The 26,671-nt window shown below is 37.9% G+C and overlaps 1 long non-coding RNA gene across 1 annotated transcript in view; it reads left to right on the forward strand.

Annotated features, from left to right (window-relative positions):
* Nucleotides 1–26,671, forward strand: part of LOC132157207 (uncharacterized) — a 212,484-nt gene that overhangs the window by 60,885 nt on the left and 124,928 nt on the right. The gene's annotated exons all lie outside the window — the stretch shown is intronic.

Below are 26,671 nucleotides of genomic sequence, written 5' to 3' on the forward strand. Positions count from 1 at the left end.
AAATCATGGGGAAAAAAAGCATGAAGGTCCGACCCCTAAAACTAACCATCAGAAGCAGATAGAAACTTTGTATGATCTCATTTAGTTTGTATATGAACTACTTGCGTCCCTCTGAGGGTTAGTTTTAGGGGTGGACCTTCAGGCTTCTTTCCCCTAAAAATAATTGTAAATCGCCAGCTTCTAAAATAGTCCCATTTTCTGAGATTGGTTGAAATATGATACAACAGGGAGAGATTCTTTGTAGCAGGTAAACTTGCAGTCGAAAGTGTCTGCTAAATTACAATATAAATAACTACACTGCTGTCAAATCGTCTCCTTTGCCTGACAGGAACTAAACTCCATGTCAGGAAGAAGATTTATTGTTTAGTAGAGCAAATAGTTTGAGACACCATGGCAGGCTGCTGTATTTTCATCCCCTCTGGACTTTAGGCAGTATGCCTTGATGCTCAGCCATGGTGTATACTACGGTGAATAGGCTTTGTAAAGTTCCTTCCATTTTGAGCTGAACTGAGATACCATGAGCAAGAGAATAGGTAGTACTATTTAGAAAGTAGGTTTTTGGGATCTTTAAATCCTCAAGTGCATAAAGTTCAGGCCGGCTGGGAATTAGGTTTTGTAACATTAGAAGGATCTGTGTAAGAGGTCACCGAAGCGAACAATGCAGAACAGGAGCTCAGTTTGATCCCAAGAAATGCACAATATTTCAAAGTTATACAAATTTAAAATTAGAGGGAAACAGAATGATTCAGAGAAATGCTGACAAAGATGTGACACCAGAATTAATTGCGGCTTTAAAGCTTTATTACTAGTTTCCATTGAGTCATGTTATAATTTAGTATGTACAGTGCATTATACTTTTGTTCGATACGATTTTTGGAGCCTTAGGCTTGTCACTTAAATGTAAATATTAGATCATGAAGCTAATCTGGTTGAGAACCACTGAGTGGCACAAAATAGAAATTCATCCTATTTGTTTTCTAAATGCATCTTATTGATTGTGAACAGTTGATCCATGCATGTTCCATGTGTAATTTTTTTTTAGATCTTATGAACTTTAATCATAACTTCCTCTTCTGTTAAAATGGCAGGCTTATCTCTATTGATATATGCAAGAATTCTATAATCATTTAGACTGCTTAAACTCTAAAAGCCCATTTCTTACAATCAACCAAAGTTAACATTGAGATCTGCCTCCATCCAATCAACTGACGGATAGAACACCACACAACTTTATTTTCTTTATTATAATCATTTTTACTCAGATGTATGTCACAATACAAAATAAAAGATCGGTCACTAATTCGATTTCATCACAAGTTTTAAAAGCTTGCAAAAAAATGACCAGATGACCTGCGTAAATGCCTGTTCACACAAGATTATTTTAAATGTAAAATAATAGCAAAGTTAACACCACAAATGGTAATGACACAGAGGAATGACATTGTTGTATGTGCATTCAGAACTTTTTTTTTTCTGATGAACAATAAAATCATTGTCAGTCAATCAGAATCCATTCTATTTTAAAGTATTTGAGCATTTAAAGCAGCAGAGGACAAAACAGCAGCATGCTTATAATAAACATAATATTACACCGATGCTATTGTTATTGTAAGTTATTGTTATATTAATTTTTATAGTTATCGTTCTTTATATTCAACAGGCCTCAACTCTTCAATTAATAATTTCAGCAATATTTAGATTTGGCCAAACCAGAAACGTCACCATCTATAGGTTTTTGTAATGCTTGCACTCACTGTGCAGGACAATCCAATACATCTGATACCTCACAAAAAGCTAGTAATTAAAGCAAAAGATATAGTCAGTAAGTGTGATGTGTGAAAAGAGTGACTTAGTCACACCCCCCAAAAAAAAAGAATTTGATAAATGAGCAGCCACACCAACTGAATGCATGCACACACAAACACACACACACATAGACAACACATCAACCCAAACGAGCAAAAAAATAAATACTGAGTCAGATTCACTTCCTACTCCTCACAGCCTCTGTGGCTCTCATACTGTGAAAACCGAAGACCACAAATATAACGGCACCCTATGAGTGAGTGAAAAATACCATCCTCATCATTTACCTGCAGCTTCTCCTCATTGGCTTTCAGTAGGCTGTTGTGTTGCACCAGTCCAGGGATCACTGGATGATTCACACTATAACAAAGCTTAAGGTTTAGCAAGGTCAGTGTAGAATTTCATCAGTTTTGATAGCACTTTCATTGGCAGGATTATAATCCAAAATTCACTGCACTTGATAAAACAGGATGATAAACCTAGGAGGTCTGGTAATTTGTACATATAACAAATCATGTTATCTAATTAACTGAAAATTTGTTTTTATATGCATTCTACAATCAATAGGAAAAAAGGAGAAAGACGGGTATTTTGCAGGAGCAAAGTACTTCCGATATGATCCAGATGATGGCGGTAATACTGAAGTCTTGAGCCCTAGGAGACCCAGCTTTAATTATTGTAATGGATCAATGGTTGCGCTAGGGGGCGCCACTAACTAAATAATGACTTGGAAACTGTTGCACAATTTAAACACACACACACACACACACACACACACACACACACACACACACACACACACACACACACACACACACAAAGTATTGACTGATGAGGAAGAGACAATATAAAAACACTGTGGACAGTGAGTTGCAAAATCAAAATATTTAAGTATTTTTAAATATTTATTTTCACTGTTGTAACCGTAGCACCATGGCTGGTTTGTTCAAACAAATGAATTTACAGAAATAGAGATGTTTTAAGATTTATATATATATATATATATATATATATATATATATATATGTCCCGAAGGTGTTCAGTAAGGTTCAGGTCTGGGCTTTGTGCAGGCTATCTTTCTTTTGCATCCAAGGACACTGTACCTTGAACGTCACTGAGCTCTTTGGTATGCCACATTCTACTGACATTTGTCAAAGGGCATTGTATGGCTGTATGCTTTATTTTATTATCCTTTCAATAGTAATGGAAATAGTTGAAACAAAACAAGATATGTGAGCGCAAAACTTCAGATCAGAAGCATGAAAAACAACAACAACAACCAAGGCGGCCTTCAGAAAAAAAAAACACACTTCTACAGTGCTGTCAAATTCTAAATATAATCTTTAAAGGGATAGTTCCTTCAAAAATGAAAATTGTGTCATTGTGGCACGTTTGTAACAGTACTACAGTGGAGGGTAGTGGAACAAAAACCACCAACCATCACAATCTACACAACGGCTGAACAACAGAGATGAAGTCAATATTGCTGGTCTCCAAGTATCCATTTATGTACCAGATGACATCTCCGGAATTACATAAGCTTTAATAATAGACAAATTTTCAACCTTTTCGATCTACATGACAAAGGAAGAAAACATTGTTTGTCTTCTTAAAATAGAGTTTGAGAGCATAGTGACAGCATAGCTGAAATAGTCAATCCCATAAGTGGGTGTCCACACACTTTTGTCCATGTAGTGTACTCATATACAGCAGAATGTTAAGCTTGGAAAAATTATAAAACAATTGTGCCACAGATGAGACATTTAGAGGATTACCAGACAGTGCTAATTTTAAAGGTGGTAAATCTGTAATTATGATCATTTTTACTAGTTTTATCTTACTTGAGCTATATAGGGAATAGTCCTCTAATCATTTACTTACCCTTTTTCATTGTAATAACAAAGTTTTTATTTCAAAATCTATTTTGTTAAAGCAAGTCATGCGAGTTTGCAATACAATCAGGGTAAGTAAATATGTACAGAGTTGACATTTTAACTGTAACGAACATAACAAAGGATCAATGAGATGTAAATGTTCCTATAAAATGCAACTCAGCTGTCAACTAGACTTGTTTTTGTGTTATAGGTCTGTTCTCATACGGAGCACCAAGCTCCTCAGGCATTCACTCCATATAAAGACCCAGTGGGTGGGGTCTGGACATTAGGCCTCTGGCTGTTCAGTACATGTTTAGCCTCTGAAGCCTGTGTTGCTTGAATAGATGACTACACAGACCCCCTGTGACAGACTTTGTAGTAGCTGGAGCGATGTTAGGATCTGCTGTCCATCATGCTAGACCTCCCCTGTTGAGTTTAAAGGACATGTGTTGTGTTTGTGTGTCTTCTGAAAGACATCAGATTATTGGCAACAGTTCAGGGGGATGGCAGAACTGGTTGTTGCTATGGCGACAGTGCCAGTGGTCTGTTTAGGGGTTGTCTGACCCTATTTCCAACCATTATTACAGACTTAAAGATACACGCGTGCACATGCATAAATCATGAATCTATATGAGTGATTTGTGATGCCACTAATACTGCTGCTGTTATCCAACATCAAAAATGTTTTGGATAATAGATCTGATATGATTAAATTGTGCCCTGACTGGAACAAATGGAAATCAACCATTATTTTGTATGGCAAATGAGTGCTTGCAAGCTTTTCCCAAAGCTTCAGATTGATAGTTGTTCCTGTTTTTAATAGAAACTGTTTTTTACCCTCAGTCAAACATCTCCATCTGCAAATAGAGGATCAGGGTACATGCTTTATCATTCCTACTAGTGGATTGTAAGTAAATGAGACTCTTAGTCAAGATGAATTACTTGCCACATAATATGAAATAATTCATGCAACACACTGCCATGTTCTCACTGCTCTAAATATACCAGCATGATTACTAAACTGTCTTGGTCAGAATGAATTGAATACTATTGCAATATAGACCTGGATCCCAGAAGTTGTTAGTCAGATGGGAAGGCTGCCATATTGCCAGAGGACACATCATACAATGGGCAATGATCTAAAAAATGGGCACATCTAAAAAAAGAAAAAAAAATTGTATTACTTGTTTTGTTTTTTTTTACTCCTGTGTCATTTGTTAAAGTACAATACTCCTTAAAGCCATTAATATGTCGTGAGTCAGTTTTGTCAACATTTACTCACCACTGTGTCATACCAAACACGTATGAGTCTCCTTTCTTCAAACACAACAGGAGAAAATGTGAAGACCATGCACTTTCAAGCTCTAAGGACTTATAATTCTTATGAATCATAAGAATCATAAAAGTGATCTCAAGTCATACATTTGTGTAAGAAACAAATTGTTCTTACGCAAATTGTGTACGACATTTACAGTGTTATTTATTGCTCATTTTCTCTCCAGTCAGCCACTAACCATTGCAACCGGATAATTATTGACATGTAACAGGGTTGAGATTTTGTTGCATGTGCACCGTTCTGACCAGAATGTGGTGTTTCAAGCCCTTCAAAACAGTATCTTGTTGCAAAGCAATTGGTTCAGATGAGTTTCTAAAAGTTTTCCCCATTACTAGCTTTAGAAGACACATTGCTTGCGTGTCACATGAACCACTTTTATGAGTGTTTTGACTGGATTCATCTCATGTGAGTAAACAACATTTTAAACATTTTTGGAAAAATACTCTTAATTCTCTCTATGTAAAACTTCTTAATGAAGGCAAAATCATTGAGTACATCTTGAAAGGAAGCTTTCCGGCTTCTGGAAGCTTTAGAAATTTCTTGTGTAGTTTTATCTTATAATTTAAGCTTGAAGGAGAGTGACATTAGCTTTGATCAGTATTACTGACCTGACAAATGAGAGATATGTCCTCACTGACACTCAGACACACACTTATATGGCTCTTTTATTTGCACAGGCCATTTTGATCATCAGACATGGTTTAATTCACAATGTTTTTCACAAGCATGTGTGTGCAAGAGAAAAGGTTCCAGTGATGTTTAGATAAATCTCTGTTGTCTATTTGTGCTGTTAGAGTGTTCACATTGAATAACACTGTGTACTTTAAGGGTAGATGGAAAAGGTTTTCACTATTTCTATTTCAATCTGAGTGATGGAAAGAAGGGTGCAGAGAGGAACAAAGAGAAAAAGAGGAACACTAAACAAGTGCAAATGCAACCAGATTTACTGACCTGAGCCACTTCACTCCCAGCATGCACCAAACACTCTCTGCAGTTCAAGGTCATGCTGTAGCCAAATGTTCCTGACTGTGTATACAATATATTTTTGTTTTTGGTTTTGTGTCCTTTTACAGAGATTAAAGCACATGTAGAAATATGGCGAGGCGAAACTGGAGGGCTTGAGGGCAGATGGAATGGAGTTCAAGGAAGCTTCTGAAAAGAAAGCACCAAATCCAAGATGTTAAGGTAAAGTTGTTCAAAGTACTCATGGTTTGTGCATTTTGGGTAGAAAAACCACCCTGTGAGATTAAAAAGTGATGTCATACACAGGCAAAGTTGAGGCTGCTGCAAGACACTTAAGTCAAGCATCATTCAAGACCAAATGGTACATGAATAAGACATGAGAGCATCTGGGACTGTGTAGGGCCAAAAATATTCATACTACACTCATTCACCCTACATAGAATGTACTATTTAACAGTCATAAAGTAATATTTCAAAAGAAGAATCAGTGTACATCTCACTCTGAAAGAGTCAGAATCAGAATCAGAGACCACTGAAATTCAGAGCTCCCTTCCGAATTTCAACTCTGACGTTCTACAGTCCTCTCCTGTTATGAGTCAGATGCACTAGATTATTGGACTTTGCAGTGTTTTGCCACTGAGGAATTCAAAATGCGTTCGAGATGGCAATAAACAGAAGTAACGATTAAAGTTGTTTGCTTGCTCAAAGTAGCGTAATGCAACATGAGTCCTTCATATCCGCTTCTGAATCAGATTTAGAGAGATGTGTAAAATTACACCCTGAGGAAACTGTTGATTAAACTGCCTTGATGAAGATGCATGCTAGTTATCTTCTCTCTCACTCTCTCACTCTCTCACTTTCAAAAGGGATGTGGATTTTCAGCTGAAATCTTTATCAGCTCCACACTCCTCTGTCATCAAGCCATCATTTATTTAGGCTGATGGCTTCAAAATGGCTCACCACCAATGGGCACCACTTCTATCTATAGAAGAATCCTTGACTCCACTCATCCATCTGCCAAGAGTCGAACTGAAATCTGTGTTAAAAAAAAAAAGGCAGGAATGATGGAAAATACAAGGAATTAATCTAATGATTCATGTCTTGACATGTTTTGTGAGTGTAGTATGATTCACAAAGCCCTCTGGCCTGTTTTTATAATCTGATGTGATGTGAATCTAGTCTTTGACATGAGTGACTTTACCAAAAATTTTATGAATATGCTGTATGTTGATTATGTTTGATGTGTTGCTTGTGCGATGTTTGATGTGCATGCTTAGTATGTGCATGAACGTTCCTTCTCTGTATTTGTATATGGGCATATGGATTTACTTCTTTAGCCTGGGGGGCGCAATATGAACATGCTTTCACAATTTACCCCAGCATTTGCTCTTTTTAGGCTTTATCTCGTTCTCTAATAATGTCTAGATATAGCTATATACGTATATTTATATGCCCTGTTGTGCAATGTACTGTTACCGTACACTTCTTTAATGAAGTTTAAATTGCTGTGGTATTATCAGTACTGAAGTAGTCAGCAGAGTAGGAGATCTGAATGTGCATCATAAGTCCAAAGAGGCGTTGATAATCCAGTGTGAACTCCAAAGCATCACAAAACGTATGTGTGTGTGTGTGTGTGTGTGTGTGTGAGAGAGAGAGAGAGAGAGAGAGAGAGAGAGAGATGAGAAACACTTCTTTGCGTTTCACTTTATCAGCAGTCCTGACAGTGGCCATCTGTGCCTCTTATCCACTACACAGCTCTCTTGGGACAATGAGCAGGGGAACAAATGTTTAAAGTGTGCGTGTATGAGTTCACACTGTGCTTGTCATTTTAATGTGTGTCGTGGCATTTCGCTCTCTTCAGGAGGTTTATCTGACCAAACAACCAACTGCCCCTTTGCTCACCTTTCCCTTTCTGTTAGTAAGATAAGGCTCGAGAGGGGTGACATCATTGACACATGACTAGAGTAATTTCTCCATGTGTGTTCGGGGTGTCCCTGCAGACACCCCCGCACCCGTTTTGATCTGAGGTGTTTTTGCACTTTCACTGTCTGATCAGTCTGACCTTCAGTGAATGGTGGATTATTGAGAATGGTGGAATGAGAGCTTATTGCAGTCTTCCTGAACTATATTAAGAGTTCATAGTATATATATATATATATATATATATATATATATATATATATATATATATAGTTTGGGAGCCAAATGCGAAAGTTAGGTATGTAGGAGCTAAACCATTAAGGGCCTTATAGGTAAGTAATAATAATTTGTAACTGATACGGAACCAGCTTTTCTGCATCAGAAACAGGTAACATGTTTCGTAGCTTGGCAATGTTGGAAGAATGCTGTTTTTGTGACAAGGGAAATATGATTTCCAAAAGACAAGTTGCTGTCTAATATAACACCCAGATTTTTGAATGTAGATGAAGTAACAGTACATCCATCTAAAGTGAGGCTTTCTCACATCTTTATCTTTATTGCAACTTTATTTCTCTTAATTGCATCAAAATCACTATAACTGCAATTAACCCATCCAAAGTGCACACATACAGCAGTAAACACACACACACACACATACACTGTGAACACACACCCGGAGCAGTGGGCAGCCATTTATGCTGCGGTGCCCAGGGAGCAGTTTTGGGGGTTCAGTGCCTTGCTCAAGGGCACCTCAGTCGTGGTATTGCCAGCCCAAACTCAAACCCACAACCCTAGGATTTGGAGTCAAACTCTCTAACCACTAGGCCAAGACTTCCCCAGCTATACTGTATATCTCAGATTTGCAACTTTATCTCACAACTGTGACTTTATGTCTTTTAACTGTGACTCTCCTAGTTATGACTGAAAGTTAAAGTCGTGACATTTGCCAAGTATGGTAACCCATACTCAGAATTGGTGCTCTGCATTTAAACCATCCAAGTGCACACACACAGCAGTGAGAAATGAACACACCGTGAACACACACCTGGAGCAGTGGGCAGCTATAGATCCTTGCTTAAGGGCACTTCAGCCATGGGTATTGAGGGTGGAAGAGAGCGCTGTTCATTAACTCCCTCCCCCACCTACAACTCCTGCCCTCCTTCACGAAAACATCCTTAAGAAGAAATTTCTTCTTAATTGCTGTTTTCTTCTTATTTTTTAACTTTAGAAAAAAGTTAAGAATATTTTGTATTCCCATAAATTAATCTTAAGAATATTCTTATCTTTTTTCTTAAGATTGTTCTTAAGACAAAACCTAAGAAGAATTCAAATTCTTGAAAAGAATCTTCTTAAAAATCATCGTAAATAACTTCTTAATTTTAGATCAGCCCTAGACTTGTCTTAAATACCAAATTTATTGGGTTATTGCAAATTAATTGTTATATTTAAGCATTACAACAACAGCTAATACACATAGACAGTAAAAGAAATAATACACAGGAGGACTAGAGATGTGCACAAGTTTTCTGAAGTCTGATGACTGTTAATGTAAACATGATCGCTCATGATTAGCCTGTGTGTGACGCTGCTTTTTGCTGACTTCAAAACTCATTAGCAACTCTGAAACGAGTCAGATAGGACCTTTAATTGAACGCCATTAATTTTAGCTTATAAATACATAATCTTTGGCAGTATTCAGCGCATATGAATGCGCAGGACGCATTTGCTGTAGAAGCGCGGACTCAAATACCGGAAGCGTTTTGGTTGGGTTTTGTCCGACATGAGGGTGAGTAATTTTTCTTTTAAGTCATAATTAAAAGAAATAAAGTTGCAATTGTGGGACATTCTTTATGAGAAATAAATTCACAAGTAATATAAAAAGTTACAAGTGTAAGAAAATTGCAATTAAAGGGTTACTCCAACCAAAAATGACAATTTTGTCATTAATCACTTACCCCCATGTAAGTCATGGGGTTAAGTGGTCCATAAAAGGTATGGAAAGTATGAAAGAGGAGACCGTTGACAAAGGAATTATTTAATAAAGTCGTTATTTTTGTTTTCTTCGCTTGCAAAAAGTGTTCCCGTCACTTCATACATTACGTTGCTGTCTATGGGAGGGTCAGGGAGCACTTAGAATTCATAAAAAATATCTTATTTGTGTTCTGAAGAAGAACGAAGGTCTTACGGGTTTGGAACAACATGAGGATGAGCAATTAATGACCCATTTTTAAGTGAACTATCCCTTTAAAAAAGCTCTCAAATCTCAATAATCCTGAGCTGATTCAAAAACCAAATGTTCTGAAACATTTCAGAAGTGAAATGTTCCAATCGAAAAAACTATTTTTGGTTTCTCCTTTTATGTTTGCAGAAGAAAGTCAGTCATGCAGGATTGGAACAACATGAGGGTGAGTAAAAGATGACAGAATTCATTCAAGGAACATTGCAATAAACATGATGAAGAAAATCTTTGGATCTCGTTGATGTGTGTTTTCATGTCTTATTCATTGTCTGAATAACCTTCACAGGGTTTCATAATGTATACTTGTCTTCGTATGACAATGAGAGTGTGTGGATGGTGAATAGATTGGGGAGTATGTGAGGAAAGTGTATGACTCATCAGGTGAGGCGTACTGATCACTATGGTTCCCGAAATGTCAGCCCCAATCAGACATTAAAAGAGATGACTAAGAGTCTTTCAGTTTCCACTCCCCTGGCAAGTCAAAGATACACAAGCAAGCACAAAGATAATATTCATAATGAGAACACATGATGCAGCAACATTAATAAACATAAACCAATAAACACACATACACACTAAAATATAACCTCACATACCAGTTATATCACATATGTATGTCATAATTGCAGAAATGTCCATGTCATTGTGGGTGTTTGAGTGGGAGCAGAAGCAAAGAAGTGAGAGGATCTGATGGTCGTTTCTTCTAAGCATATGAGTCACTGAATTGGACAGCCCAGCACTATGAAGTTGTTCCCAAATGATTTACTTGTCCCCCAAATCAATGACCCAAGCACTAACACAGATCAACTCACCCGTCAGTCTTGCAGATTCACACCCTGCAGCCATCCAGCACATCACTGCTCATCTGCTCTGTACATTACATCACAGTGTAATGCTGTTTTTCAACAGACAGTAGAGCCTGCTCTGCCCATTTTGTACAGTGCAGCTGGCTGTCAAAATCAGTTTACTGTTCAGGTACACTTATTAGATAAAATTATATTTTACCACTCAATGCAAATTAACATCCTTTTTTACATTAATTATGTATAATAAATAGATTTGCTGTCTGTCAAAGTAGATTCCAACAGCTTTGGCAGCTACAGTGAGCTTAAAGGTCTAGTTCATCCAGAAAAGAAAATTCTGTCATTAATTACTCACCCTCATGTTGTTCCAAACCCGAAAGACCTTCATTCATCTTCGGAACACAAATTAAGATATTTTTGGATGAAATCCGAGAGCTTTCTGACCCTCCAAAGACAGCAATGTAACTGAAATGTTCCCAGACCCAGAAGTAAGGATGTCGTTAAAATTCATAGGACGTCAGTGGTTCACCCGTAATTTCACAAAACTATGAGATTGGTTTTTGTGCGCAAAGAAAACAAAAATAATAACTTTATTCAACAATTCTTCTCTTCTGTGTCATTATCGAGAATACCACGAAGCATTCATGTGCTACTGCTGACACAGAACTCACGTGCGCTGCGCTTTCTTCACGAGCAGAAGAATCATGTGCGCGTCGTGGTACTGTCAACAACAGTGGAGGACGGTGAAGCAGAAGAGAGGAATTGTTGAATAAAATCATTATTTTAGTTTTCTTTGCGTAAAAAAAGTAATCTTATTGCTTCGTAAAATTTTGGCTGGACCACTGATGTCACATGGGTTATTTTAACAATGTACTTATTATGTTTCTGAGACTATAGGGACATTTCAGTAACATTGCTGTCTAAGGTCAGAAAGCTAAGATTTAAGATGAATAAAGGTCTTTCGGGTTTCTTTTTTGGGGGAACTAAGTCAAGAAAAAACTTGGGATAAAAACATGATTAAATGTATTTATTTCATATATATATATATATATATATATATATATATATATATATATATATATATACAGGGATGTAGTGGAGGCTGAACGCACCCACCTTCCAAAATTCGGAAATAGCGTTTACCCACCTCCAAAGTGCGTTTATCCACCTTTAAATTGAGTTTATCCACCTCTAAATAGCCTACAGTTCCTAAGCCATTTTAAATTAAGCTTATGTCGCTTTAGTTTCATATTGTTCATTATTAGTTTCATAGGTTGTTTATTGTTAAACCTAAGACGAAGTCTTTCATATTGTGCTGCAACTGTCAGTGTTGACGGTCAGGGTATATTCTGTCAAACCGTTTTTTGAAATGTTTTAAATGTTGCCCCGCCTTCAACTTCTCAAACCTCGTATTTTCTATGATCTAGTGCTGAGAAAACACGGAGGAACATTGTGCTTCACGAGTTTTCCGTCTTATGGGACTGACAGGAATAAAAGACTCGGGTACGGTAAACTTCCGTTCCCTTTCATAGGTCACTTCGATGCTGCGGTGACGTCACCGTATGGGAACATCCCTCGGTGTGACGAATGTCTGAAGCCCTATACCATCCCGCCAATCCTATTGGCCAAATAGCGTTTGGCACCGCCCTACGCATGCGTACGCATCGTATACCTGAGTGCCGCGCACTATTTCGCTCAGATTTCATTCCTTCAGGAAAGCGAATCATCTGGGCCCTAAGGAAACCATCTCGCGTTCTCAGCGTTTTTTTCTTCGAGCAGTGTTCAACTCCTCTTCGCAGACGCGATGAGTCAACGAAAGGTAAGAGCCGTATAATGGGTTTATCATGAGGAGGCACTCATGAGAGGTCCGTAGCAGCCTCTCTACATGTTCTCTCCGTGATAGCCTACGGCTACAGTAAAAAAAAAAAAAAGAATCCACGCTCTGGAGTGTATTTTCTATAGGTCGCCTCACGTCTAACCCCCACCATTTCGCTTCTGCAGTCGCTGAGGCCCCGCACAAGGTGGTGGTTTGGGGCAATATGTGCGGCTTTGCCTATGAATACAGTGATGCACTGGAGTTTTTCCACTTGCTCGCTCTCCCCCACTCGAGCGTGTTAATCAGCAGATTTGCTTTTTCAAACTATGTTTGTCCACCGCGGCTTCGAACTCAGAGTAGGCTCTGGCCAGCACATGCGGTTCTCTCCACCAAGAGGTTTCGAGGTCCTGGAAGCAGCCTTAATCAGTGCACGTCACGAACGCCGCAGGTTTCGCCACCATTGCTGACATGGCGGACTGCTGTTACACAGCAATGCTGCTGGTGAACTAACTCTCTAGCCAAACGAATCGCGCCAAACTTGGCCGCGGCCTAAGTCTCGTCGAAGGCGTGTCGAGTCGTGTCTAATCTTGGCAAATTTACTTCACTTTATGGCGGTTCTTAACGAGAAAGCCTCTTGTCCTCAATCCCCACGCTCTAACATTGACTGTCTCGCAGCAAAGGCACCTCGAGCGTCATTGAATTGAGCTATCATTTGGCGCCCCCTCAGACACTCTGCACAACCCAGCCTTCAGAGTTTGAGGGACAGCACAAGAGGCTGACAAAGACGGCCAGTTTCCTAACGGCTCACACAGCTGACGCGTTCTCGCTAGCGCCGTGGCCCGATGTTTATCTTGTTGGATTAAATCCTGCCGTGGATACGCTTCAGGATTATACACAACGAAACGCAGCGACTTTGGCGCATACGCTTCCCTTCCTGTTCGCCAGGGACTGTGCCCTCCATAAGAGAGCGCTGTTGGACCGCTAATGCACATCCAGCCCTCTCACTGCAGTCCCCATGCTCTAACACTGACTGCCTCGCAGCATCATTGGATCGAGCTATCACTTGAGCGCCCCCTCAGACACTCTGCACAATCCAGCCTTCAGAGTTGAGGCACGGCACAAGAGGCTGACTAAGACAGCCTGTTTATGACGGCTAACACAGCTGCTGTAATCACGCTAGCGGCGTGGCCCGATGTTCATTTTGTTGGATTTAATTCTGCCACGGATACGCTTCAGGATTAGACACAACAAAACGTATGGACGCAGTTCTGGCCCTGTTGCGGCTCCAGGGCATTCGTGTATTGAATTGCCTGGACGATTGGCTGGTGTTAATAACAATCGCAGACTCAAGCACACTCCCATCGGGATCTTGTGCTGAATCATCTAAACAGCCTGGGCTTATGCACAAATTTCTAGAAGAGTGTTTTAATTCCCTCTCAGCGGATAACCTTTTGGAATAAACTTGGACTCTCGCGCGATGACAGCAAGACTATCTCTCCCGCGCGCTCAGTCTCTCGTGTCTTGCGTGCGTCACTTCAAAGTGGGTTGAACAGTGACGGTGAGTTTGTGCCTCAGACTTTTAGGTCTAATGGCAGCGGCTTCCCCTGTTGACCGATGGGGGAGCTGTTTGTCAAGGGCGCTCAGCTCACGGAGTATGGACGGCGACACAATGCAGTTGGCATGTAAACAGGTTGGAATTACTGGCGGTTTTTCTAGCTCTCCAATATTTCTCGAATCTGCTGATCGGCCGTCATGTACTACTCAGGTCAGACAGCATAGCGGTTGTGTCGTATCTGTATCATCAAGGAGGATTACGCTCTTGCCCCTTGTGCAGGCTGGCGAGAAATATTATTCTTTGGTCTCAGAACAGATTTCTGTCAATCCGAGTGGTTCATGTCCCCGGACGTTTGAACTTCGGAGTGGATTTGCTATCCAGACAGACTCTGGAGCAGGGGGAATAGAGGTTGCACCCCCAAATGGTGAGCCTTTAATGGCAAATATTTGGAGAAGCAAGAGTGGACTTATTCACGTCGAGCATGACTACGCATTGCCCGCTGTGGTTCTCCTTATACCCTCCATCACCCCTGGGCTTGGATGTGTTAGCTCACAATTGGCCCAGAACCAGCTTGTATGCTTTTCCCCCGATTCGTCTAATTCCAGCGGATTTATCCAGGATACGGCTGGACAGAGTGCAGCAGTTGCTGCTGGTAGCTCCGTGGTGGCCCACACAGCCGTGGTTTGCAGTCATCACTCATACAGCAGCCATTCATCTCATCTCCGGTTTATTTGTGTTCGTATACATACAATATCCACGATCCGCCAGGGCTATATACAACCCGAATTCCGGAAAAGTTGGGACGTTTTTTAGATTTTAATAAAATGAAAACTAAAAGACTTTCAAATCACATGAGCCAATATGTTATTCACAATAGAACATAGATAACATAGCAAATGTTTAAACTGAGAAAGTTTACAATTTTATGCACAAAATGAGCTCATTTCAATTTTGATTTCTGCTACAGGTCTCAAAATAGTTGGGACGGGGCATGTTTACCATGGTGTAGCATCTCCTTTTCTTTTCAAAACAGTTTGAAGACGTCTGGTCATTGAGGCTATGAGTTGCTGGAGTTTTGCTGTTGGAATTTGGTCCCATTCTTGCGTTATATAGATTTCCAGCTGCTGAAGAGTTTGTGGTCGTCTTTGACGTATTTTTCGTTTAATAATGCGCCAAATGTTCTCTATAGGTGAAAGATCTGGACTGCAGGCAGGCCAGGTTAGCACCCAGACTCTTCTACGACGAAGCCATGCTGTTGTTATAGCTGCAGTATGTGGTTTTGCATTGTCCTGCTGAAATAAACAAGGCCTTCCCTGAAATAGACGTTGTTTAGAGGGAAGCATATGTTGCTCTAAAACCTTTATATACCTTTCAGCATTCACAGAGCCTTCCAAAACATGCAAGCTGCCCATACCGTATGCACTTATGCACCCCCATACCATCAGAGATGCTGGCTTTTGAACTGAACGCTGATAACATGCTGGAAGGTCTCCCTCCTCTTTAGCCCGGAGGACACGGCGTCTGTGATTTCCAACAAGAATGTCAAATTTGGACTCGTCTGACCATAAAACACTATTCCACTTTGAAATAGTCCATTTTAAATGAGCCTTGGCCCAGAGGACACGACGGCGCTTCTGGACCATGTTCACATATGGCTTCCTTTTTGCATGATAGAGCTTTAGTTGGCATCTGCTGATGGCACGGCGGATTGTGTTTACCGACAGTGGTTTCTGAAAGTATTCCTGGGCCCATTTAGTAATGTCATTGACACAATCATGCCGATGAGTGATGCAGTGTCGCCTGAGAGCCCGAAGACCACGGGCATCCAATAAAGGTCTCCGGCCTTGTCCCTTACGCACAGAGATTTCTCCAGTTTCTCTGAATCTTTTGATGATGTTATGCACTGTAGATGATGAGATTTGCAAAGCCTTTGCAATTTGACTTGAGGAACATTGTTTTTAAAGTTTTCCACAATTTTTTTACGCAGTCTTCCACAGATTGGAGAGCCTCTGCCCATCTTTACTTCTGAGAGACTCTGCTTCTCTAAGACAAAGCTTTTATAGCTAATCATGTTACAGACCTGATATCAATTAACTTAATTAATCACTAGATGTTCTCCCAGCTGAATCTTTTCAAAACTGCTTGCTTTTTTAGCCATTTGTTGCCCCCGTGCCAACTTTTTTGAGACCTGTAGCAGGCATTAAATTTTAAATGAGCTAATTAAGTGGATAAAAGTGTAAAATTTCTCAGTTTAAACATTTGCTACGTTATCTATGTTCTATTGTGAATAAAATATTGGCTCATGCGATTTGAAATTCCTTTAGTTTTCATTTTATTAAAATTTAAAAAACGTCCCAACTTTTCCGGAATTCGGGTTGTAGTCCAGTGGTGCGCACATTTGGAGAAATAATAATTTTATGACATGTTTGTAAAATATTTTGTCATACAGAATAACATTTCTATTCATTTTGCACTGATTTATGCGATCTGAAGAGCTCAAACAGCTAACAGAGTTAGCGATTACTCTCCTCTTATTGATTCGCGTCAGCTATGACATCAGTGCAATATCATTAGCAAGCCATCACCTCAAGTGGACAAAGAGGCACTCTGGGCATTGTTGTGATATTAATTTGGTTTTATTGTTTTTTTAGTTTAGCAAAATCATCTGTTAATGTTGGCAGCCATTACACTTGTGGAAACTACAGTGTAACTTATATTGTCTTTCTTCTGTTAATTAAAGAAACTGTTTTCTTTCAATTTAAAATATGGCACCAGATTCATCCTTTTGTCGTTAATCTGCACCTGTTACATTAGCAATTGGAAAAAACTGTAATCGACAACTATTTTGATAATCGATTAGTCGGTTTGACTAATTTTTTAAGACAAAAGTAAAATATTATTTGATTCCAGCTTGTTAAATGTGAATATGTTCTAGTGTCTTCTCTCCTCTGTGACAGTAAACTGAATATCTTTGAGTTGTGGACATAACGAGAAATTTGAGAACCATTCCTTGGCTTTTGGGGAAACACTGATCCACATTTTTCTGACATATTATAGACCAAACAACTAATCGATTAATTGAGAAAATATTCAACATATTAATTGACTATGAAAATAATCCCAAATCCCTAATCATTATGTACAAGTGCATTGCATTGGAACCCCTGGATATAAGCCTCCCTCTCTATCTCTCTTAAAAAATGTTGTTCTCTTTGTTTTGTCATTTAGTAAACTTTATAGATTTCAACCATATTATTCCTTCTTGAGTCTCTTTAACAAAAACTTAGATTAATGTATGAATTGAATAGTGATTGTGTGACCTTTATGAGGGAACAACCAGTGATACCCTTGGTAGTAATATCAAATTTTAGCGATATCATCAGGATACACATACAACGGTAGGCAGTGGCCCACCTTACCGTGACCACGATGTGATCACCCAAAATTTATAGTTTACCCACCTCTTTTTTTTACCACTACACCTCTGTATATATATATATATATATTAAATACTGTATATTTATACTAATCAAATAAGTACAAATTTGTGACATTGATCATGACACTCTCAGTGCAGACTATTCAGACTGTCGTGGAAATTCTAATTCAATAACAAGAGAATTATCTGGTTTACACACAGCTTGAGTCTGTGTGCAAAGAGATAACACATAGACTCACAGCCCACTTTTTATAGTATGTAAAAAGATACATTGAAGAACAGATTAGGACCTTTAGATCCAATCATGTTGCTCAGTGCACATCACCCCATAACACATGCACATCTCGTGCACATTACATGGCAGATGTCTGATTACCCTCAAAACTGCCCGTCCCTGGTACACAATTTCCCCTTAAATGTTGTTTTTCAGCATAAAGCAGTTTCGTGCACAAGTTAGATAAAAGAACTCAATGTCCCTATGGACTATATACTACCTTGATCATTGTATGTTTAAAAAGACTTAAATGAGATGAATGCAATCAATGCAAGATTAACAAAATTACAGGTCACACTTTATTTTAGGGTCCAATTCTCACTATTAACTAACCATTAACTATGACTTTTGCCTCAATTAACTCCTTATTTGCTGCTTATTAATAGTTTATAAGGTAGTTGTTAAGTTTAGGGTATTGGGTAGGATTATGGATGTCATGCATTATATGTACTTTATAAACACTAATAAACAGCCAATATGTTAATAATAGACATGCTAATAAGCAACTAGTTATTAGTGTGAATTGGACCCTATACTAAAGTGTTACCAAATTACAAATTCCCATAACAAGATTAAAAAGCACAGCACAGATGGTTTTTGGACTAGTCTCAACATTTCACTCAAATAATTCTGCTGTTGAAATATTTTGTAGCAAAATAAATGTAATAAATTGGAAAAATGCCAATAAAGCACTCTAACTAGTGGTCCTAGTGGATGACACACTAGTTCATATAACATGGAAATCTACTTGATAAAGCATAATAAACAAAATGTTTGTCAGAATGTTCTCTTTGATGCTGTTCCCTTATTTAGGGCCAAGAAAGGTCAAGTGTCTGGATCTAGATGAGCAGGTGACCTTCATAAAGGCAGAGTGCAGAGCAACTTGAGTAAATGAAGCAGGTTGCAGAGACTAACGCAGAGTGTGCTTGGATGATGACATGCATTTAAGTGGTTTCATTAGCCTTGTTGTCACTCAGAAAATGGCCTTGAATTTGTTTTTGGTGGCCACAGGCTGTGGAAAAAATTTCAATCGCTTTAACTCTGTTCCCCACATACATGGCGAGGGGGACAATGATATATCATTGCTAAATGAAACTGCTTTTAATATATACATATTACATTTATAAAGACCACAGTAGTGTTACTCTAAAACATATGCATCCTAATTAAAGTCTTATTGAGTCTTGTTTCTTGATGACGGAAGATCTTCCCTGGCTATTAGTTTTGCACTATTGCTGCGGATGAAAATCGCAGTTTAATAAGTTGATCAATATGTTTTGTACAATCAGGGGCTTTAGTGCCTGGAAAAGATTAAAGGAACTAAAATCACTTTAATATATATATATATATATATATATATATATATATATATATATATATATATATATAAATTAAAGTAAAATATATCAATGTAAATAGATTCAATGCATATTCAATAAATATGTAGTGGATTTGATCATTTCAGTTTTTAAAATGGTCCTCTCTATATCACTTTCATCAGTATTTGATCTGACTATTCATGTGCCATGGACATGACCTGACCTCAAGGACAACACACATACTGTACCACCCCCATCGATCCTCCCTCTAATTTACTCTCTTGGTTAAGTGCTTAATAAACCTTGATCCCCTGAGATATCTCAATTCAGTTTATGGTGCTAGCTAAAAAACATTGGTTAATTTTTTTTCTATTTTGCCGGTCTCAGCCTTGAATCAACCATTTAGTCTTCCCAAATGACAACTCAAACCTTTGATCTCAGAGCCTTGCATCACCATGGCAACATCAGGACATTACCTTATGCTGTGTGTTACCCCCATGAATTGTAATGGATGCTTTCATTCTCTTCTTCAGATCTGCCAGAAGCTTACGAGGAATGATAATAAGAGATTAGTTTGGTACAGCCTTACGAATCAGCACAAAAACAAATATTTTTGAGACAATTCTGAAGCACAGAAAAATACCTCTGTATACAAAGACAACATATCACTATGGAAGCCCGTTCCTGCCACAGTTGAAAAAAATATGATTCTATAAGTCATAATAATGAGAAACTTTCTCATAATAATGACTTTAACATCTCGTAATAAAGATAAACTTTCTCGTAATAAAGATAAACTTTCTTGTAATAATGAGAAACTTTCTTGTAATAATGAGAAACTTTCTTGTAATAATAACTTGACATCTCGTAATAATGAGAAACTTTCTCAAAATAATGATTTAACATCTCATAATAATGAGAAACTTTCTCGTAATAATGACTTATAAAGAACTTTATTTTGTGTATTTGGTGTAATGAAATATGTTTATGCGGTTTAAGGTAAAAAAAAAAAAAAAAAACTTATTTTTCGTATACTGTACATTATTGTTTCTCCTCTATGCCCCGCTTTCTTTTCACAAGGCTAATCTCTCTGAAAAGCGAGGTGTGCTGTGATTGGCCAGCTATCCAGTGCGTTGTGATTTACTAAATGCCTCAAGCCTGTGATGGAAATGTTATGCCTCTTAACATATTGTGATGCCCTGTCCGGCAGGAGCGATGAGACAAATACAAAAAACCCATTCTAAACATGATATAAACATGATTTCTAGTCGTGTTTTCCTTTGGAAGGCTAAAATAAAAGTGTTTCGCTTTCTCAACGAAACAGTGGCACACACCGCGGTCTTGAGTGAGCAGAGACCGGAGGGCTAGAATGAGAACGGCTTGAGAACAGTGCGGCAGGCAGATTCTATGAAGGAACATACCTTGGTCTTGCAGCAACCACATGTGACAACCCAGAGCTTGACGCCGCTTCGTCCACTGTGAAAGCCGATCCGACGGTCCACATACGATACATGCCCATACATGATGAAGTGATTATTGTCCTTTTTTGGAAGGCCAAACAACGCAGTTTCACTTTCACAGTGAAACACACAGCGTCTGTACGCCATGACGGCAGTGGCAGCAACAATACTACAAAGAGAATAAAAGGTACGCCTTCTTTCTTTGCATGAACATCTGGGTGCCGTTATGCAAATCTTTCCACACAGTGATGTAGAGATGTGGGGGCGTGTTAGAACGAGCCATTTTAGGGGGGCGTGGACGAGTGTTAAATTTATAAAGAATATCTCTTTGGATTTGAGACTTTAGTCTTTGAAACTTCCTGCATGCATGGAAACTAAGTCATTATTATGAAAAACGAAGTCATTATTATGACTTAAAGAATTATATTTTTCCCAACTGTGGCGGGAACGAGCTTCCACACTCCACTTGTCTATGTTTACACATTCCAGAGAAAGACTGTTTTATGACAGAGTCGTAAATCTTTTATTCAACCAATTAGCTCCAGACAGACTGTCATTCTGAATCATTCACTGAATCAATATGTTCAAACACACTGATTCATTCAAGAACAAAACAAGGAACTGTCTTCATGAGTGAGCCATTTTATCATTCAACCAATTAATAAAAAATAAAAATATATTTTTTTATAGTTTCTCGCTATATAGAACTTACTAATCACACTGTGTTTAGAATCTACATTACTCAGTATTTCCTCCTTTTATTATAGTTTGCATTAACAACTATCTGTTTATTCAGCAGTAGTTTTGAAAGCAATAACACAATCTGAGTATCTGTTTATGTTTGATTATAAATGAAATAAATAAATTAGATCTTAATAAGAAACAAAGTAGAACTAGTACAACCTGTTTTGTGTAGAAACCATGTATCAAATCATAAAGAATGTGCCTAAATGAATTTAAGACATCATTTTACAGTAATCCTGAAAACATTATTCCACATTTCCTCATTAAGCAAATTCTCTTAGTGTATCTTAGTGCCATAGTGTATCATAGTCAGCATGTAAATAGACCTTGAAATCCACCACATCCCTCTCTTATTCACTAATCCTTACTGAGAAATTGTCTTAGCTAAGTGTCTTAGCTACATGGATGCACACACACACACACACATACACAAATATACAAATGAGAGTCTTTCTACCCACTTGCCATGTAATTACAGGTGGGAGGCCAGCCGACAGCAGAGGTGCTTCCATAAGATGGCTGTGCTGCCTTTATGCAAATATACCACACACTGACGCTCCAAACTGCTTCCTTTTCATCTCATGCATTATAGAAAAACAGTTAAAAATCAGTAGAAATCAAAGATACGTTGGACAATTTCACTCTTTCTCTATCTCAACAGCATGATTAGACTTCATCCATTTAATCTTTTTCCTCTCCATTTTTCTTTCCTTTCTCGGCATTCTAAAAGCAGTGTGGTGATAAATGGACCTCAGATGAATGGCTAGAAAAGAGTACATCTCTCTGGATTGGATTCATATTTAAAGGCCGTTCTCATGCAATATTTACGTGTAGCCATTGTGACCCTCATAAACAGACATATGCATGTACACTTATATATAAATACACACACACTACCTCTGCCCTGAATTAGTTCTGGGTGATCAGAACTGAGGATATAAATAATTAAAGATCTGTATGGAGTCTGAGAGTGGATGTGCTGTGGATGAACTCTATCAAGATTTATAGGCCAGCCAGAAGAATTTCTGACCATAAGGTCTTTGACTTAAAAGTATATGTGCATACTGATGTCGGAGAGCAGCGATGAATCTCAATCACTCACATTATTCAGTTTTAAACCGATTTCATATCCATATCCACATCCACATTATTATGCTACTCCTTGGTCTCTATATTGCCACATTTGCTGCTCTTTCTTTTATGAACGTTGCATTCATCCTCTGACACCTTTACTGTTCCACACACACACATTTGACACACATGTAATAAATCAGAGTTGACTTTATTACTAGTGGGCTGCCTGTGGGGAGCACTGCAGTGACAGGTTGGCATTATCATAATGGACTAAAATCAAGACGGATTCTCCCCTAACCACAGTCAAGTGATTTACAAATCTCACACACTCACATGCTGTTTGCGCTGCAGGTGAATGCACAGTATGTAAATTAAGTGATAATTGAGGATCTTCAGTTTTAAGATGAAATTAATAGTGACAAGGTTTGAGTCTAACTTATTCTGGAGTTGTCTAAAGGGTCAAAGGTTATTGAAGATTGCTGTAATGACTGTACAGGCTGCTCTGAAAGTGAAGTGCTCTGATATGGGACTTAGATTAAGTGTGCATGAGAAGTGGTGAGTGTGTAGATTGTGCTGGTGATATGTGTGCATGGTTTACACTATTAGGTGTATATGCTTACTACACTTCATAATTTTCATATCATACTGTATTTTATTAAGAATATGAAGCTATTAGAATAATCATACTGTAGATATTTAATAATCAATTACCGTAGTATAGTAGCTAGCTTTAATCAAATCAAATATCTCATACAGTCCCGGATAAAAGTTTTTCTGAAAGCAGACTTTTATGCTCACCAAGACTGCATTTATTTGATCAGCAAAACAGTAATATTGTGAAATATTATTACTATTTAAAATAACTGTTTTGTGTTTTAATCTGTTCTAAAATGTAATTTATTTCTGTGATGGCAAAAACATTTTCAGCCTCATTACTCAGTTTTCAGTTTCACGTGATCCTTTTGAAATCCTAATATTCTGATTTGGTGCTTAAGAAATATTTCTGATATTTCTGATTATTATCAGTGTTGAAAATAGCTGTGCTGCATGATATTTTTTTGTGTAAACCATGATACACTACCATCCAAAGTTTGGGGTAAGTAAATTAATATAGATTTCTGAAGGATCATGTGACGCTGACAATTCAGCTTTAGCATCAATTATTCCATACTGTATTACATTCCAGTTCTTATTTAACTTCTTTGCCAATATCAATATCCAAATTATAGCAGGTAAAGACCCCAACAAACTGTAATCAGCAAATTTACTGCAAACTCCCGCCAGAATCATAATTATTTGTGGGTTTCAGCAAAGAATATGAAATGCTATGGTTATGTGCGTTAAGACCAACAATTATTATATAAGTGTGTTTTATGCCCTGTGCTAGTAAAACATAAGTATCATAGATCACATATCACATTTATTTTAAAGCTCTAGGTCTGTACTCACTAAAGTGAGTGCCGCTTGCTTTGAATGAATGAGATTCACATTGTTCATAAAGGGTGAATATGTGCATAAACAAACGTAAAAATTAATAAGCACTTGCAACATATACTTGTAATCAACAGAAAACTGCTGTTAGGTCCGTATGTTGGACAAAAAAAGCAACATAGGTACTTACCAATTACAATCTCTCATTAAAACAAAATTGGTATGGAATAGTATGATTAGTTATTCCCTAAATAACATCCTTCTCATCCTCTCCTTCATTAGTCTGCATCGCTCCGCTTATCTGATATGCTGTCACAACTGTTAAAAATGCCCTTTCTTCCCTCTCATCAAGCGTTTCTGTGTACCATCTTCAAAAGGATGAGCGGAGCAAAGTGGAAAGGGAAAGCCCACCTACAGAGCTCAGTGTGTGTGTGTGCCATAGGCGCACAGATGTGTGGGGGCAAGTAAGTGAAATTCAGCCAAACAAAGCTTTCATCAAGGGAGACCTATCACATAAACAGTCTCACTTCGTGCTTGTATTGGTGGTAACGACTCCTGAGATATAATTTGCATGGTTTGAAACATTTTATTGAAAGTTAAAGTTTTGCTTCTTTGATGTTCTATCGTCTCGATGATTGATTTGGAAATTTGGCCAGCGAGGCTAGTGATGTGAGGCCTCAGACTGTCAGGGGCCTCCAAAGCCTCAGACCTGTCAGCAGCTGACAAAGAAAATATCCCTGCTTGCATACATCTGAATCAGTATAATTTCTATTCGTATCAGTAGAATTACTATTTTAGAAATCCAATGACATGCATTTGCTTATTTATTTATTTACTTACTTACAATATGGTAGTGGCGAACTGTCAGGCTAAGCAAAGCTTTCTCAGCTGGCTTAAAAGATCTTGAAACCAATTAATCAGTTTCTCTCGCTTTGACTATATTTGTTAATTATTGTTATTGAATTTTTTTATAATCCTGATTCTGTCTATTTGGTTTTATATTTTATTTACTTATTTAATTATTTATTTTCTATAGTAGCCTACAATAGTACAGTAGCTATAGTTTTGTATAGGCTATACTACCAACAGTGGCGAAAAGTTCTGATTTTAATCAAATCCAGATTTTTGCTTTGTGTGTACCTAGTAAAAAAAAAGTGGTACATTTTTAATGGGTTTACTGATGTTTAAACAAGGTTCACATAGAACGCAGTATTTTTGAGTTCCTTTCATTCTATATAAACAGCTTCTCTGTACGTAAACGAGCAACCTTTTCTTATCTTAAGTTTCTATTTCTTTTTATCTTTTGTCAAAATTATTTGTTTATTATTTGTATCTGTGATTTCTTCATGAAATATTGGTGAACATTTGCTAAGATTTAGAATTATTTATTTAAATTATTTATGACCTCGTGTTTGGTAGAAACAAGCACATCCTTTTAAGCGACTACAGGACAGTTTGAGATATGAAAAATTCATAACCTGACCATCTGCAGTATGTACTGAACAACACCTTGTTCAAGCTTCTTTATTCATGCTGCATTAACTAGCATACTTCTGCTGCAAGGAGATATTGATTTGTGAAGGTTCTGATGTAGATATCCCACTCAGCTGCAACATTTTATGCAAAATCTTTCTATTCTTCAAGCATATTTTTCTCATATTTGTGTTCTGTGTACCTTTTTATTTACATTTTCAGTCATTTGCAGTACTGTACATGATTCAGTCAACACTGCATTTGAGAAGTAAAGAGGCTGCAAAACAATTACTAAGCAAGCAGGGAAGAGCAACACTATTAAACCAAAGCTGTCTCACAGTGCAGTGATAAGGATAGTACTGTACTTATCACAGCCAAGCATATAGAGAAGATACCTGACTGAAAAGGGTCTGTGTTGTTTCAAAAGCTCAGGAAAATTATCTTTTAGTTCTCTCTTCATCCTTCATCCCACTGTCTATCCTCTAAATGGCAGGCTTGTATTCTTTTCCCATACAGTTAAACAACAGTCTTCATTCTAAAGTATGATAATCACAGAGGCCTATAATGGCTAACTGGGAATGGAAGGAAAGTATATAGAGTGTTTAAACTGTCAAGAAGGGACTGAACTTAAAGAAAAGAGAAGAGGGAGTAAAGTTAGGGTGGGGAGAGAGAAAAGGCTGTCTCCGACAAATAAAGGCTTTCTATTTTTGTGACATTTGAGTCATGGGTCTAATACACTCATGTTAGCATCATGTGGGAGAAGTAGAAACTTAATTTAAAGGAATAGTTCACCCATGAATGAAAACTCACCCTCAGATCATCTAAGATGTAGATGAATTTGTTTCTTAATCTGAATAGATTTGGAGAAATGTAGCATTATAGGTACATCACTTGCTCACCAGTGGACCTTCTGCAGTGAATGGGTGCCGTCAGAATGAGAGTCCAAACAGCTGATGAAAACATCACAATAATCCACAACATGACTCCTATCCATCAGTAATGTCTTGTGAAGTGAAAAGCTGTGTGAAATTCCTTATTATGGCATTTTAACTTTAAACTGTTTTCGATTTTTTGCTTGTTAACAGTGCTTTTTTGTTCACTTGAGAAAGCAGCATTATGGATAGAGGAGTTATGTTTTATCTGGA

The sequence above is a fragment of the Carassius carassius genome, chromosome 14, assembly GCF_963082965.1.
Source record: "Carassius carassius chromosome 14, fCarCar2.1, whole genome shotgun sequence".
Classification (NCBI taxonomy): domain Eukaryota; kingdom Metazoa; phylum Chordata; class Actinopteri; order Cypriniformes; family Cyprinidae; genus Carassius; species Carassius carassius.